We start from the raw sequence: 19,984 nt of genomic DNA, 5'->3' as shown, positions 1-19,984 counted from the left end.
TTTCATAATTTTAATAGACCACAAGATTTCATGTTTCCATTTCTCATAACATACGTCCCATGCATAGAGACAAAAATATCATTCATATGGATTGAACACCTGGTAATCGACATTCACAATATGCATATAAGAATATCCCCATCATTCCGGGATCCTCCTTCGGACAGGATATAAATTTCGAAGTACTAAAGCATCCGATACTTTGGATGGGGCTTGTTGGGCCCGATAGATCTATCTTTAGAGTTCGCGTCAATTAGGGTGTCTGTTCCCTAATTCTTAGATTACCAGACTTAATAAAAAGGGCATATTCGATTTCGATAATTCAACCATAGAATGTAGTTTCACGTACTTGTGTCTATTTCGTAAAACATTTATAAAAGCAGCGCATGTATTCTCAGTCCCAAAAATATATATTGCAAAAGCATTTAAAAGGGAGTAATGAAACTCACCTACTGTATTTTGTAGTAAAAATACGTATGACGGCATTGAACAAGTATAGGGTTAGCCACGGATTCACGAACCTATATCATGTATATATTTATTAAAAGATATAATCATAATCAAACAAATGTATATATATTTAATTATGTAATTGTTATAATATTTTATAAGTTTTATTATCTAATTATGTATTTTCATTTTATATAAAGTTGGTAATATAGTTAAGTTGTGTGTAAAAATATATATATATATATTTTCTTTATATATATATATATATATATAGTCTTCATTTTTATATTTATAATCTTAACATTGTTATTAAAACCTTTATCTTCATAGTCGTAATTATTTTAATACTAATACTGATAATAATACTATTTATAAATTAAATTTTTTTACTGCTACTACTAGTTAAAATAATGATCCTACTAATAGTATAATAATTATGATACACATGGTGTTATTAATACTAATAATAACCTAGTAATATCAATAATAATGATAATAATTATTATTATAATATTAATAAGAACAAGAACTATAATAATCATAATAATAGCAATTATAATCAAAGTAATAACTAGTAGTAATAATAATAATAATAATAATAATAATAATAATAATAATAATAATAATAATAATAATAATAATAATAATAATAATAATAATAATAATAATAACAAAATTAACAATAATAATTTATAATTAATAATTAATAATAATAATAATAATACTAATAATAATAATAATAATAATAATGATAAGACTACCTTAGAAGGAAAAAGCTCCAAAAAGAAAATAAATTGCATCAATCCGGACTCGAACCCACGACCTTCTGTTCAACAACCACACCCTTAAACCAATGAACCACTAATGTTTTTCTGTATTAGCTCGCGTTACCAAGTATAATATAGGTACGTCGATTCAAGTGGCCCAACTATAATAGCAAGTACTCGGCCCAATATGCCTCGGCCCAACAGTGAATTACACAAGCCCACGTTGTAATCCATTTATGTTCTCATGAAGCCCAAGTTACAACCATTTAAGGTTTAAGTGACCTAACTTGTGTGGTCACTTGCTGGATAAAAAATATATATATATAAAACGTAGCCGCCCAGATTCTAACTTAGGACTTCTCTTTAAACTAACAACACCCCATACCACTCCTCTATCTTAATCTTTCTATGATACTTAGAACATTTAATTCTATATTACATAAGGGGTTGTTTATCATCATCAACTAACATTATTATCCCCATCATCTGTAACCATCATCATTGTTAATCAAATCAATACCGCATCATCATAAATCATGACAGTCACCATAACCTCATCATCATCATGTAAATTTCATCACACAACATCATCTTCTTCATAGAATCATCATCGACAACCGTCTCTCCAGCTCGTCACTACCATTATCATCATCATTATCCTTATATCCTTCATCATCAGTATCACCATATCATATTCATCATCGTATCACTCGCTTATCATTACTATACCGTAACAGTAAAATCATGTATTTCCGTCATCATTAAAGCATCACCACCGTTATCATCTTTATCCATTTCTATGTTCCTTCGATTTCCTTTTTGCAATACACAAAAAAAAAACGAAATGGAGACTGTAGCAGCAACGACGTCGAGAGAGAAAAAAAAATATAAATGTGGTGGTCTTTGAAGGTATGGAAGATGGCGTATGGAGGTGGCTGAAAAAATGATCCCGGTTGTTCAGAGCAACAAAAGTATCATGAAGAAAAGGAAACAAAGAAAGAAAAAAAAAGTGGTGATGGTTATCGTGACTGTTTGAACGAGAAGGTTAGAAGTGTTCATGGCGGTAGGTGGTACGGTTGTGGAGTGGTGGTGATGGAAGGTGTTGGAAGGTGAAGCTCATGGTAACGTTGTCATGATTGTTGCAGAAAACGAAAGAGAAATATGGTAAGATATGGAGGGTGCTGGTGGCGGTTTATGGTGGGTTGAGGTGATGATTGCCGATTGAAGGAGGTGGTGTTTGCCGGAGTGGTGCTCCGGTGGTGGATATGGTGGTAGGCGAGATTGGTTGTAAACGTATTCTCCTCTCTCTCATTACCCATGCTTAACATATAGATGTATATATTAGGTAATATATCTAATATTTAATATTAATAATTAATTATAATTATAATAATAAAACTTTAATTAGGTGGATGATTAGAAAAACAGTAACTAGTGCACATGGGTTTTTTTTCTTCTGCCGACATGTCTTCGCAGCCCATGTGTCGTGTACTATTTGAAATCAGGGGCGGATAAAAGTCTTCGGAAAATTTCCAAAATTTTAATTTATGTATCTTTATTTATTTAGGTCATTATGGTATAAAGTTTGGTCATTAACTATTAAATAAAAATTACTTCAACTGTCCCTCTCATTTATGGGTGAAAAAAAATAAAAAGTGTTGAATTTTAATAACTATGTCCTAAATATAATTTTTGTAAGCCTAAAATTTATAGAACTCATTTTTGTATCACCGTTTATTTTAAAATTACAATAGTTTGAATTTAACTTGTTTAATATCAATCGGAACATCAAACGAGTATTACAACCATTTAATATTTATTTTTAATTTACTTTATATATATATAGATATAGATTCAGGTTTTATTATATAAATAAATACATTAAGTATATATTTTCAAATAAATAAATTTAATATTTAATCTTATATATTTATAATTAATATTCATGTACATATATACATACATACTTAAATGTATATGAATCTATTTACAAATAGTTGTTCGTGAATCGTTGGAAATAGTCGAAGGTCAATTGAATATATAAATATAGTTTCAAAATTTTCGAGACTAATTATTACAGACTTTGCTTATCGTATCGAAATCATATGAAGATTAAGTTTAAATTTGGTCGGAAATTTTCGGGTCATCACAGTACCTACCCGTTAAAGAAATTTCATCCCGAAATTTGAGTGAGGTCGTCATGGCTAACAATAAATATGTTTTCTTGACGAATATGAGCTGATAAATAGAGTTTTATCATTATTGAATAATACAAATAAAATAATTTGATTATTCGAAGAGCATGAATGAAGCTATCACAAAAGAGTGAAATGAATGAATGTATATTGGTCATATCTTTTGACGTAGATAAGATTGATTTCCGAGATTTAAGGGATTTGAAGAAAATTTTTGAAATCTAAAAGATTTGATTCCTCGGCGAATAATTAAATTAAGATCTCTATAATTAAATACGGTGATCTGCCTCAAATTCTCCGTCTGGTAATTTCCATTATAAATTAAACTCTTCCAGTTCCATAATTTTCACCATTCTTATATTTTCTTTCATAGTTCTTACATCCACAAGATTGTGAAAATGTTTAATCCAGTTCTGATCCTTGTCCTTATCCTGACTATTGCAACAATCATTCTCTTTTTCTAACTTCCACCGGAGGAATCTGTTTTCTTTTACTTCGCCCTTGAGGTTATAGTGTTTCTAATTCTCCCGTGTCTTTATGTTGCGATAAACATTGATATACACTGTCTGTAATTTCCGTATTGTTATTGGGCTTTATATCTCCCCTTATATTTCAATGTCCCTATTTATGTTTCCTATAATCATTGTTATCCACAGTTAATACTCCCTCCTATTTACTGCGATTTATACTCCACTTTCTATTTCGGAGCTTTGTCCCTTCGTTTCTTCTTCTTGCGATTGGGCATCTCTTGTAATGGTCCAGAATTTGCGGATATAAGTTTCAGAATGAACATTGTTAATGTTCTAAGAAGGAAATGGTAATGGCACGATCTTGATTTATTAAATTACCAAAATACCCTGGAAAAGACCGAATCATCAAGGAATATTTTCTTGATATTTTAGAGGTTTAAATAGAATACAAGAGTCGTGTAACATGGCACATGATGACATTAGAGTCTGTGAATCATCATGTTTCATTAGAAACTCAGCATGACTTACTGTAATATAATCACGTTGATCAAGTGTCATTATATTATACTAACTCATGCATCAGTTCCCAACACTACTTCAAAAACATTCATATTTTAAACTCGAAAGTTAACAGAATATAGAAACTAACAGTTTCTATATGATGTAAAACTGATAGCACGAAGAGATTATTGATTTCAGATAAGAATAGTTATGAAAATATCTTCGGAAATATGGAGGATATTTATAATGAAAGATACGATGATATCTTAGAATTTCTAATATCGAGGGATGATGAAGAAGATTTATCCGTAAGGGTTTAGATTCGGAAGCAAGGTATTCGTTAAAGATTTCATCAGAAACAGAATCATTTGGATTCTTTGAAGTCAAACTTATTCTTTGTGATTTATCCACGGCTTCTTTCATAGTTTCGCATAATCCGCTTTTCGGTACTAAATTTTCTATCGAGCGTTCCTAACACTCCATTCTTTATCATCGAACTTCTGATGGTTAAGGTCATTTACGGTTGTCTACTGTTTCTGCTGCTTCATTCAGCTTTTTCAACATTCAGAGTATTGATTTGTAGACTGAGTGCTTTTCAGGATTTCAGATGAAAGATCATAATTCTAAGAGATGAATGTTATACATATAACTGTTGATGTAGATATGCTGTGAGTTTTCAAAGTACTGATTGCTGATTCCCGGTAATTGGTATGTCAGTTCTCGTTACAAGATGCGGATGAGTACATGATGAGACTTCAATAGATAAATATAGTGATTTGTCGGAGAGATTTAAACCAAGGAGCAACGAGGTTACTGGTACGTCTGCTGGTAATATGATGGAATATAAAAGGTTCCCCGGTAACAATAAGAGAGCACGCATATATATCAAGGTTATAATGAGGTTATTTCGAACGAAAGGTCGAAGTTGACTTGTTGGAGCTGTGACAAAATTTGCTACTTTGAAAAGGAATTGCAAAGTTGTTTCCGGTAATAACAACGCTAGAGGAATTAGCACAGCTACGCATTAATCGTTTACTCAGTTGCCGAGTGTTTCTTAGGTGAATAGCTATATGCATCAATCTTTTCTTCGTAGATGATTTGTGGTTGGTTCATCCTCTAGATGGAGGTGTTTTCAAGAATTATGTAGGATTTGAACGCAGATTGTAATCGTCAAAATACAAATGAGGTTTAAGATGAAATCAAGTGGCAAACTTGAAGAATCGTTTAGTTTCATATGTTATAATCAATATTTTAATTCATTTTAATTGTCCAATGTTGGTAGTCCACAGTTGATAGTCCACAGTTAGCAATTCAATAATTCATATATAGTTTAATATATAATATTTGAATTAATTAATACGTATCGTGACCCGTATTCATCTCAGACTCGATCACAACTCAAACTATATATATTATTGTAGAATCAACCTCAACCCTGTATAGAGAACTCGATCATTACTGCATATAGAGTGTCTATGGTGATTCCAAATAATATATATAGATGCGTCGATATGATATGTCAAAACCTTGTATACGTGTCCCGATATTTAAAGTGCGTAAAATGAATAACAGAAAATAAATGATGATAAATAAAGTGCGTAAAGTAAATAACAGAAATTAAATGACGATAAATAAAATTGCGAGAATATAAATTGCGATAATTAAATTACGGTAAATAAAATGTAACTAGTTAGCTAGGAACAGTTAGCGTGGATTCTTAACAATATTTCAATTAGTTAATTCGTTTGTTTCTAACAAATTTTATTTTGTTCAATGTTTTCTTCATTATGCCACTTGTTGGATTCTGAGAAGTCAAAATCCAAATATGAAATTGAATAAAAAATGTTATTCTGTGGTGAACGGATTCGTATATCAGTGGTTGTAAATAGGATAGTAAATGACTGTTGAATCAGATTCGAAGAATGTACAATATAACTTATTAATATGAAATCTAAATATTCCTCGGGTATTACCTACCCGTTAAAATATTTTCACCATTAACAGTTTGTACAATAAAACTTTTAATTACAATCTTTATGAAAATATATATACATATATATTTTCTTCAGACGTAATCATGGATTTAATGAGTCAATGTGATATTAAACTCATCAGATTTACAGCTAGAACTAGAGTACATAATCTCTAAAACATTAGAGATTACATAATCGCCATGAAGGACGAAGATAGTTTATGTAGAACGATTCGTAGAACGATGATTATGCTAGGTGTAGATTGCGATATTGAGGCATGTGATGTTGGTGGTATTGGTGCTGTTGGTGCTGATGCTGGTGGTGCTGTTGATATCGGTGATGTTGCTGAAGCTGGTAATTTTTGCACCACGTTTTCCAAATTAATTACTCGAGTGCGAAGTTCGTTGACTTCTTTGATTACTCCGGGATGATTGTCGGTAAGAACGAACGAATAAATAAGGTTGGGGATTTTGGATATCATATAATCATTGCTAGATATCTTGGAAATGAGGGTAAATATGGTGTTTCGGACTGGTTCGCTGATAAGTGCTTCAGGTTCATCGTCAATAGGTAAATTCGGTTGGTGAAAAGGATCACCTTCTTCGCGTCTCCATTGATTAAGTCAACTACGAACTCATCAGATGAATTGGGGATGGATGATTGGTTGATTCATTCTGATGACACCGCTTTCGGGGCTTAGGTGAATATCCATGTTGGAATAGCTGTCGGAATAACTATCGGAATAGCTATCGAAATCTGAGGGACTCGAACTGGTTGAGGGATTCATCTCGTACGATCAGACGAAGGATTTTCGATAAGAAATAGATTATAGGATGTAGATTAGTACCCTGCAATACATAATTTACATATGCATATATAATACTAAAATCTCATAAGTTACGGAGGAATCTACGGAAGCTATTAGGCAAAGGTAACAATAACAGATACGCTAAGATATGAATTTATCTATACACTGTCTATGCAATAGAGGCAGTAAGACGTGTCTAGACTTTAAGGATGATAAGAAAATAATTTTTGACACTATTGATAAGCAAAACTTTTGACATGCAGACACGGTCGAAGTCAAGACTCACTAATGCATCCTGACGACTTATCAGTTATACACACTAATGCAGACCTAGTTCGCTAAGACCACCGCTCTGATACCAACTGTAGAGACCCGTCCTAATCCATCCGGACGAAGTCCACATCAATTATAAACGATTCACAACAGTTGATTACATCGCGAGGTACTTGACCTCTATATGATACATTTTACAAACATTGCATTCGTTTTTAAAAGACAACTTTCATTTCATCATCAGTTGACAACATGCATACCATTTCGTAATATATTTTACTATATTTGACTTAATAATAATCTTGATGAACTCAACAACTCGAATGCAACGTCTTTTGAAATATGTCATGAATGACTCCAAGTAATATCTCTAAGATGAGCAAATGCACAGCGGAAGATTTCTTTCGTACCTGAGAATAAACATGCTTAAAGTGTCAACCAAAAGGTTGGTGAGTTCATTAGTTTAACATAAATAATCATTTCATAATTTTAATAGACCACAAGATTTCATGTTTCCATTTCTCATAACATACGTCCCATGCATAGAGACAAAAATATCATTCATATGGATTGAACACCTGGTAACCGACATTCACAATATGCATATAAGAATATCCCCATCATTCCGAGATCCTCCTTCAGACATGATATAAATTTCGAAGTACTAAAGCATCCGATACTTTGGATGGGGCTTGTTGGGCCCGATAGATCTATCTTTAGAGTTCGCGTCAATTAGGGTGTCTGTTCCCTAATTCTTAGATTACCAGACTTAATAAAAAGGGCATATTCGATTTCGATAATTCAACCATAGAATGTAGTTTCACGTACTTGTGTCTATTTCGTAAAACATTTATAAAAGCAGCGCATGTATTCTCAGTCCCAAAAATATATATTGCAAAAGCATTTAAAAGGGAGTAATGAAACTCACCTACTGTATTTTGTAGTAAAAATACGTATGACGGCATTGAACAAGTATAGGGTTAGCCACGGATTCACGAACCTATATCATGTATATATTTATTAAAAGATATAATCATAATCAAACAAATGTATATATATTTAATTATGTAATTGTTATAATATTTTATAAGTTTTATTATCTAATTATGTATTTTCATTTTATATGAAGTTGGTAATATAGTTAAGTTGTGTGTAAAAATATATATATATATTTTCTTTATATATATATATATATATATTTATATATATATATATATATATATATATATATATATATATATATATATATATATATATATATATATATATATATATATATATATATATATATATATATATATATATATATATATAGTCTTCATTTTTATATTTATAATCTTAACATTGTTATTAAAACCGTTATCTTCATAGTCGTAATTATTTTAATACTAATACTGATAATAATACTATTTATAAATTAAAAATTTTTTTACTACTACTACTAGTTAAAATAATGATGCTACTAATAGTATAATAATTATGATACACATGGTGTTATTAATACTAATAATAACCTAGTAATATCAATAATAATGATAAGAATTATTATTATAATATTAATAAGAACAAGAACAATAATAATCATAATAATAGCAATTATAATCAAAGTAATAACTAGTAATAATAATAATAATAATAATAATAATAATAATAATAATAATAATAATAATAATAATAATAATAAATAATAATAATAATAATAATAATAATAATAATAACAACATTAATAATAATAATTTATAATTAATAATAATAATAATACTAATAATAATAATAATAATGATAAGACTACCTTAGAAGAAAAAGCTCCAAAAAGAAAATAAATTGCATCAATCCGGACTCGAACCCATGACCTTCTGTTCAACAACCACACCCTTAAACCAATGAACCACTAATGTTTTTCTGTATTAGCTCGCGTTACCAAGTATAATATAGGTACGTCGATTCAAGTGGCCCAGCTATAATAGCAAGTACTCGGCCCAATATGCCTCGGCCCAACAGCGAATTACACAAGCCCACGTTGTAATCCATTTAAGTTCTCATGAAGCCCAAGTTACAACCATTTAAGGTTTAAGTGACCTAACTTGTGTGGTCACTTGCTAGATAAAAAAAATATATATATAAAACGTAGCCGCCCAGATTCTAACTTATGACCTCTCTTTAAACTAACAACACCCCATACCACTCCTCTATCTTAATCTTTCTATGATACTTAGAACATTTAATTCTATATTACATAAGGGGCTGTTTATCATCATCAACTAACATTATCATCCCCATCATCCGTAACCATCATCATTGTTAATCAAATCAATACCGCATCATCATAAATCATGACAGTCACCATAACCTCATCATCATCATGTAAATTTCATCACACAACATCATCTTCTTCATAGAATCATCATAGACAACCATCTCTCCAGCTCGTCACTACCATTATCATCATCATTATCCTTATATCCTTCATCGTCAGTATCACCATATCATATTCATCATCGTATCACTCGCTTATCATTACTATACCATAACAGTAAAATCATGTATTTCCGTCATCATTAAAGCATCACCACCGTTATCATCTTTATCCATTTCTATCTTCCTTCGATTTCCTTTTTGCAATACACAAAAAAAAAACAAAATGGAGACTGTAGCAGCAACGATGTCGAGAGAAAAAAAAATATAAACGTGGTGGTCTTTGAAGGTATGGAAGATGGCGTATGGAGGTGGCTGAAAAAATGATCCCGGTTGTTCACAGCAACAAAAGTATCATGAAGAAAAGGAAAGAAAGAAAAAAAATAAGTGGTGATGGTTATCGTGACTATTTGAACGAGAAGGTTAGAAGTGTTCATGGCGGTAGGTGGTACGGTTGTGGAGTGGTGGTGATGGAAGGTGTTGGAAGGTGAAGCTCAGGGTAACGTTGTCATGATTGTTGCAGAAAACGGAAGAGAAAGATGGTAAGATATGGAGGGTGCTGGTGGCGGTTTATGGTGGGTTGAGGTGATGATTGCCAATTGAAGGAGGTGGTGTTTGCCGGAGTGGTGCTCCGGTGGTGGATATGGTGGTAGGCGAGATTGATTGTAAACGTATTCTCCTCTCTCTCATTACCCATGCTTAACATATAGATGTATATATTAGGTAATATATCTAATATTTAATATTAATAATTAATTATAATTATAATAATAAAACTTTAATTAGGTGGATGATTGGAAAAATAGTAACTAGTGCACATGGGTTTTTTTCTTCTGCCGACATGTCTTCGCAGCCCGTGTGTCGTGCACTATTTGAAATCAGGGGCGGATAAAAGTCTTCGGAAAATTTCCAAAATTTTAATTTATGTATCTTTATTTATTTAGGTCATTATTGTATAAAGTTTGGTCATTAACTATTAAATAAAAATTACTTCAACTGTCCCTTTCATTTATGGGTGAAAAAAATAAAAAGTGTTGAATTTTAATAACTATGTCCTAAATATAATTTTTGTAAGCCTAAAATTTATAGAACTCATTTTTGTATCACCGTTTATTTTAAAATTACAATAGTTTGAATTTAACTTGTTTAATATCAATCGGAACATCAAACGAGTATTACAACCATTTAATATTTATTTTTAATTTACTTTATATATATATATATATATATATATATATATATAGATTCAGGTTTTATTATATAAATAAATACATTAAGTATATATTTTCAAATAAATAAATTTAATATTTAATCTTATATATTTACAATTAATATTCATGTACATATATACATACATACTTAAATGTATATGAATCTATTTACAAATAGTTGTTCGTGAATCGTTGGAAATAGTCGAAGGTCAATTGAATATATAAACATAGTTTCAAAATTTTCGAGACTCAACATTACAGACTTTGCTTATCGTATCGAAATCATATGAAGATTAAGTTTAAATTTGGTCAGAAATTTCCGTGTCATCACAGGAATGGCCGTCGATTTCGATGGTAATTCCAGACACAGATGATGTGCATGGAACCATTTTACCATCAGCTACTTCTATTTCCAAAGGCGCATCTAACATCATAACAAGCAACTTCAACTTATCACAGAAGCCTAAATACATAAAAGAACGATTCGCTCCTGAATCAAACAACACACGAGCTGGCAAGTAATTAACCAAGAACATACCGGTAATGATGTCATCTGTAGCGGTTGCAGCATCTACCGTCATCTGAAACGCCCTCGCCTCTGCTGTTGGAGGATTCTTTCTCTTCTGCTCTGCATTAGAAGCAGAAGATCCCCAGAAGTTACTGACCTCGCCCCTGACCCTGCCCCAGAACCGGGTCTTGACGTAGATGGACAATTCGATGATCTATGACCTACCTAATGACAACTCTAACAAACATCAGACTTAAAGGAACAAGTTGTTATTTCATGACTTAATACTCCGCATCTCAAACATCTTCGGGTCATTGGAGAACATGGACCGGCATGAGTCGACTTACAAACGTTACACCAACCAGACTGACAAGAACCCGATCCACTCATACCAGACTTACTTTTCTATTTAAACCCACCTGACTTCTTACCACGAAAACCCGATTGCTTACTTGACTGTTGAGTAGACTGACCACCAGTTTGACTTTCTGATATTCCCCCAAAAGATCCACCTTCTGAACTTTCTCTTTTCGATGCCATTATATCACCTTCTGTAACTTTAGCCATCTCATGAGCCTGCGCCAAGGTTGTTGCAAATCTCGTAACGGTTCTGTACTCCGGCTTAATCACCCGCATGAAATGCTGAATTTTATCCTTTTCAGTCGGTACCCATTGTTGAACAAACCTTAACTTCGATGTGAAATCTCTGAAAACTTCATCAATCGTCATACTTTCTGTCATCTTCATACTCAGAAACTCAGTTTTCAATCTTTCCATCTCATACTCAGAACAATACTGCTTACGAACCTTAGCAGCAAATTGTTCCCAGGTAATCTGGCTGATCTGTTCCTTGGGTAAATATGCAGTAATAGAATCCCACCATTCCATTGCTTCACCCTTGAGAAGCCTATTAGCAAATAACACCATAGATTCAGGTTCACAAAAGCTTGCTTCCAACGCTCGCTCTACTTCTCTTAACTAATTGAGTGTCATTGTAAGGTTTGTGTGACCACTGTACTCAGGGGGTTTGCAGTCTAGGAACTATTTATACGTACACTTCTTTCTTGTCTCAGGGATTTGAAATAGGTAGATCATCTGATTCGGAAGGGCGTGGTTAAACGGGTATGGCATTGCGAGGTTTTGATAGGTGGTTTGAGGAAACTGTGACTGAGAACTGCCACCAGCTTGAGTATAAAAGTTAGGAGGAAAGGTTGTGTTTAACGCAGTGGTATTAGGGTTCCATTGTGCCCGTTCTTGTTCCAATTCCTTAATTTTCTCATGAGCTTCTAGCAATCGACTTTGAAGGTTTATAACTTCCTGTGAGGTTTCCTCTTCTGATGATACGTGTCCATCTTCATCGGGAGCTCTGAAGATTCCAGTTCCAGGGGTGGAAGGGCCAGTAGCGTTAGCTTCATTATCTGCCATTACTGCACTACCACAACACTCACACCAAAGCTTAGTATAAATCCTATTAGTACTAACAACTAACACACATCCTGTCCTAATACTCACTTAATCCATCCCTAGCATGTTATGTTTGACATGACTCTACTAAGTTTGGGAACATAACATTTAAATCACAATGCACATGCTGCCAAACTAAGCTCTGATACCAACTTGTGACACCGCTAAAAAAAAATTTATATACGTGGCGGAATCATTTATTTATTAATTACAAAATAAACATTAACTTATGTTAATACAACCAGTGTCACATGTCATTACAAAATACATGTTTATACGGAGAAGACGTATTTACAATATGTTTACAAAAGATTATTGTTTAAACAAAGCAAGACAACATCAGGGTTGACTCCTGTCAAACATAACATCACCATGCCCGTCTTCTCCCCAAAATGCACCACTTACAAAAGCTAACAACCTGCAGGGAGAGGATGGAGGGGAATTAGCACGAAGCTAAGTGAGTGCGACTAACTACAGGCAATAGTATACAGGAACCGTCATACTAATCATGTCACAAAATCTAACACACAAACATCACCCGAGTGCCGTCTACAGAGACTCCGGCGGCTCGGTCAAACCATTAACCACCAGCTGATCGGACTGGGGCTTACCAGAAGTTCCTCCTCCACCGTGTTGTATATATATAATCCACACGCGACGGACGCGTCATTCACATATATATACACCACGATTGTCTAGGCCACCACATGAGCAACCCAACCCGCAGGTTGATCTCTCCTACCGAGGCCACCACACAATAGGGACGCACTGGGCTCCAACAGACAAGCATCAACCAACATGCAGTCATCACAACGTACTAACTAACTATATCAGTAAGTATAGCTAACAAGCATGACAATCATAATATAACATGCTACTCTGTTCTATGTTCTCCAGTTAGTCCTACTCACCAATTACCAGCAACCAGCTCAGATAATCTACTACTGAGCGGCTTCTTTATCCTTATCACTTGAACATAAGGCAAATCAAGTTAGTTACTATCCGTTAACACCAAATAACACAGTACAGAAATTTTTGTATCAAAAAGCGTCCGCTAAAATTTTTTGCTTAACACTTATGCACTTTCAAAATTTACATCTTGATCATCAATATACAAACGGGCAGCATAAAAGCTAGAAAAAATCTAAATTTCACTATAATGCATCCCTGATCTGCATCCGTACGGTTGCACATGCATCCGTACGGTTACAGCCTACTTCCGTACGGTTACAATATGTAACCGTGCGGTTGCAAGTTTCTGGCTCGGTTGCACAACACTGCTGCATCCGTACGGTTACACTTGCATCCATACGGTTACACTACGCAACCGTGCGGTTGCAACCCGCAACCGTGCGGTTGTATTCATCGAGCTACAGCAGCATAAACTGATGGGTTTCGCACCAAAATCACCCAAATCTCAATTTCTGGACGTTTGACACCAAAATTCGTTTAGAAAACATTTATAACACTTATAGAAACTTAAACCCCCACAAATTATGCCAAAACAACACCAAAATCACAAGATTTGACCAAAACCCCCATTTTGAACCAAAACCTAATTAACAACACAAAACTCACTGATTTAAACACGAATTCAGTTGAGATATACCTTGATTAACACACTGAAATCACAAAGAACTGATTACCCACAAAGATTCAACACAAAAACGAGATTTAAGAGATTAGGGTTCTTGAAGATGAATTAGGTAGGTGTGTGTGTGAAATGAAATATCCAGAAGCTTCACAAAATTGAGCTGTAGTTTACTTATATATTTAGGCTAAACTCAATACCCCATCACACACGGGTATTTATCAGTTATCTGATATCTTTCGTACATTATTTGGCAACTTAAACGAAGTCCAAATTAAAAAAAAAACCTGTTCTGTGACCCTTGTCACAAACTGGTCCTAGCCACATCATTAAATAATCATAAATATAAAATAAAATTCAAAACATATATTAACACAATACTAACTTAAGGGCAATTTAGTAACCTTACATCCGTGCCCAGTTGAGGATGTTACATTTGACTCACTAGAAGACTTGTTTTGAAATCGTTCGGGCATAACCTCGTCGTAATATTTTATGTATAATAATACCAATAATACTCTCTAACTATAAGATTAATAATAATATTAATCTTAATAATAATAACAATAATAATAATAATAATAATAATAATAATAATAATAATAATAATAATAATAATAATAATAATAATAATAATAATAATAATAATAATAATAATATATGTTTACAGAGAGAGTAGATGGAAAGATATCTTGTTCGACCAAAACAGAAAACGAATGAATTTATAGGACTTTTTCTGTCCATGACAGTCATGCGATCGCATGGCTTCCTAGCCCATTTCCCATGCGATCGCATGGGGTGGGTTTCCAGCTCACGTTGAATTTGTTTTGTAGTTTGTCGACATATTATTATAATTATATATAATATATATAATATATATTAATTAATTATATATTATATTATATTCTCATGCATAGTTGATTTGTAATTTTTGTTCCGATGACTCGTACGTTATCACTCGACTTATGTCCCGGTTTCGGTTTTTCAAACGTTACTTCGTACGCTTTAATAACTTGTACTTTATGTTTCGTGTATTGTACCTCTATCAATAACAAGACTCAAATCAATGAAAAACTATCTCACTCGTAATGTAGCTTGTATGTTTGAGTGTTATGGTCATTTGCGTTTATAAATTAACGTCTTAATATATAATAATATTATTTTAAATCAAAATGTTTTATATCTAAGTTAATATTATATTTTATAACATTTGTAAAATATACATACATTTTCATTTTGAAATAGTGTTTTACTGTAGCAAAATGATTTTTACGGTATCAAATATTGGTTTTTGAAAACACTATAGCTTTTCGGGTACTGTAGCAATTCAAAAATATTGTAGCAAATTAGTGTTTTACTTGTTCATCTTAAACGTTTTAGTTAACTTATCTAAATATCTATCGAATCAATAAACGAATGTTACTATCGTTTACTAAATAACTTGAAATTATATATATGTATATATCTTTATTTAATATACATAAATAAGTTTTTAAATACACATTGCAAGTTATTAATAATTAATTTTAATAATTAATATTCCAACTTATTATATATATATATATATATATATATATATATATATATATATATATATATATATATATATATATATATCTATTTACAAATAGATGTTCGTGAATCGTCGGTCAATAGTCAAAGGTTAACTGAATATATAACATTAGTTCAAAAATTTTGAGAATCAATATTACAGACTTTGCTTATCTTGTCGAAATCATATAAAGATTAAGTTTTAAATTTGGTCGGAAATTTCCGATCGTCACACCAAGTTTGAAGTTTTGTTACATTTTTGAAGTATTTGCTCGAGACGAGATGTTCATATAATCGAGAAGCTAAAGTTGATTAAGTGAGAGCCATATCGGGGGAATTTATGTTTCACATTGAGTTCACAGACTTTGCATACATTCTTTCGAAGATTTATCAGTTGTCAAAAGTTCAAGGTTAAAGGTTCGAGTCGAAGATTTGAGTTTGAGAATGTTTGAGGACAAACAATGATAAGTGTGGGGGAGTTGATTGGTTCATAAATACCGATCGTATTTGATATTAAGAGATGGATTTTACGCGTGCATTTGAAGTTTAAAAAGTCATTTTATAAGGTTTTCATAATGGGCAACAAGTCAAGACGAAACGCGAAAACGAGGGTTAAAACGAGAAAAAGACGCAAAAAAAGGAACTCAGCCGCAAATTGCGGCTGGTGGGCGTAAGGAGGTGCCTGGCCTGGGGTCACAAACTATTCAGGTGGAATTCGGGCATAAGAAGACGCCTGAAATTGGTGCCCGTGCGTAATTTGCGCCCGGTGAGCATTGTTTGCGGCTGGAGCTATTTTTGGATAGAATTTGAGGCCGAATTTGAGGGATTTCATGCTTGGGGAATACCCGACTTCGCCCCTATATAAGGTAAACCCTAGGCTACGAATTTCACACCTTTTCCATCAGTTTTGAGAGCATAAAACACACAAAAATACACCATCAATCATCATCAAACAAAGATTCAAGCTAGGATTTAAGGAGTGTTCATCATGCAACTTCAAGAAACAACCATGATCATCATCACCAACATGCTTGGCTAGTCTCTTTTACTTTATTCCTTGCATGAACAATTATTGTATGTTTAGTTCTTCAATTACTTATGTGATTCTTGATTTTGTAATTCTTATGTCTTTTGGTTTATAATTTCATTGAATCTTTTAAATTATCAATTAATGAAAGTTTGAAAGTAATTGATTGTTGCAAGACAAGTGATTGATATTTAACATCTTGTGCTTAATCCAACCTAGTTATAATTTAGTATAGGGATAAAGACAACGTGTGTAAGTAGCATTGCTTGTGCCCAAGATAATCATAAATTAGAAAACTGAAGAAGTCTTGTCTATGAGATTTAGTTGATAATTTGATAGCATAAGGATTTGTTGAACTAATGCATGCATAATTGGGATTGTAAAGGAATAAAGGCTTCCATCCAATTGATTACAACCTTTTCATTTAGCTCATTGTTTATGTTCTTAAATACTCAAAGTTTACATTTGTTTAGTAATTGTTAATCTAGTCTTTACATTAGTTAATTTTAATTAATCACAAACAAACCAATCTTGAAATTGCTTGCTAGTTAACCATAACTTCTCGTAGAACGAATCCTGTTTAGCCTATCTAAAGTAGAGTAATTAGGCTATTTTTGATCGCCGATCACTCAAGCTGAAGTAGAAACTAAAGCATAAATCCATGTTGTCTCTGAAATCATTGAAAAATCTACGAAAAATAAGACATAGAGGCATCAGAGGAAGCCAATCTCTATGATGAAAAAGATGAGAAAAACAAAAACATGATTGAAGAGAAAGTGCATATTTATCTGAAGCTTATAAAGATGTCTCCTGTAGAGAAGTTTGATGCACTCAAAGACTTTCCATCTTCTAAATCTGCTACCTCACAAACTATGTCAACTGAACCAGCATTAATAACAGAACAACAACAGCAACAACCAGTAGAGGCTAGTTAGTCCTCTGCTGGCCAAACTATTCCAGTAGGAACTAATCAGTCATCTATTGAGGGGGAGCCTCACATGTCTACTCCCTTTATGGCAACACAAGAACCAGAACTAACACAAGTACCATCACAGGAACTCGAACCATTAGAAAAACCAAGGGTCAATTCAAAGCCCAGTGACAATCAAGCTCTAAGGTGAAAACCTTGTTTAAGTTAGGTGATGAAGGTGTTGAGCCAAACATTCATCTAATTATCCAGGTGATTCTCCTCTTAGTGACAAATTGAAAGCTCGTGTACCTTCATCAAACTTGGAATAGAGATTTCAAGATTTAACTGGAGAAGTTGAGATAGAAGACCCAACACGAAGTGTGTTGCTGGGTGAACGAAGTGTTGAAGACCCACACATTCGGTTGAGCCGGGAATTCAAGAAAAAGTTCCAAGTTCTACTACAGGACCATCTACAGTCTCTGGTGATTAACCAGTTGCACCTTCTATTACCATTTATCCAGAGACTACTGCACAACTTTTAAAAAATTATGAAAACCCTTCAATAAGGGGAACCAGCAGGTCCTGCCAACACAGCTAAACCAAAGGTAATTCATGTACCTCCACCATCATCTTCTTAAAAAATAAATGACAAGCATGTAGTATGTGAAGATGGTGAACCTGAGAAATCTCCATCCCATCCACATCTGTTCTAAGAAGAAAGGGAAACTCAAAGGCTTAATATCTTTGTTGAGGAATGGCAGAATATCCAGAGGATTCGAGTAACTTACCATCCTCTAGACCAAGAACATTATGTGATAACCCGGAAATTTCTGACCAAATTTAAACTTAATCTTTGTATGATTAACATTTCCGACACAATAAGCAAAGTCTATAAAACTGAATCTCAATATTTGTAAACTACTTTCATATATTCAATTACCCATCGACTGTTCTCGACGATTTCGCGAACAATTATATGTAAATAGATACATATATATACTATAACTTGAAAGCGTAACAAGTATTAATTGTATGATACTGTGCATTAAAATTATTGGTTTAAATATCTATTTGAATATTTATGATAGGTTGGAATATTAATTGCATGAATAACTTACGACGTGTATTTAAAACGTGTTTATCGAATATGTATTAACTTGGTTATAAAACGTTTGATAATACTATTATTGTTGTAATTAACGAGAAGATGATTTATAAAAGTAAATGACCAAAACACTCAAATGTATAAGTTATATTTCGAGTGATATAGTTTATGGATAATTTAAGTCTATATTTTGACAAAGGTACGAGTCACGAAACGTAAAGTACCAGTTTTCTAAGCGTACGAAAATGCGTTCGAAAAATCGGAACCGGTACTTAAGTCAAGAGTCAACGTACTACACATCGGTGTAAAAATTATAAGTAACCTATGCACGAGAATATAATATAATATTTAAATAATTAAATAGATTAAATATATATTTATATATAATATTAATATATTATGTCGACATGTTAGAATCAAACGTGCATAAATTGGAAATTTAACCTCCGCAATTGCGGAGATGAAAGGAAGAAAAGTCCGCGATCGCGGGACCGTCAGTGGCAGAATTTGAGTATAAATCGAATTCGTTGCTACTTGAATCCATCACTCTATCTCTCTGTCTAATTTACTCCTTAACATTATTTTATTTTTATTATTATTAAGATTAATATTATTAATCTTATTATTAGTAGTAGTATTAGTATTATTATTATTATGAGTATTATACATAAAATACTACGACGGAGTGATGTTCGAGTTATTTCAAAACGGGTTTTATGAGCGGGATATAGTTAAAGAAATTATGGGTTATAGCTATGGAGGTTA

The sequence above is a fragment of the Rutidosis leptorrhynchoides genome, chromosome 1, assembly GCF_046630445.1.
Source record: "Rutidosis leptorrhynchoides isolate AG116_Rl617_1_P2 chromosome 1, CSIRO_AGI_Rlap_v1, whole genome shotgun sequence".
Lineage (NCBI taxonomy): Eukaryota > Viridiplantae > Streptophyta > Magnoliopsida > Asterales > Asteraceae > Rutidosis > Rutidosis leptorrhynchoides.
Note: the sequence above shows the minus strand (reverse complement) of the source record.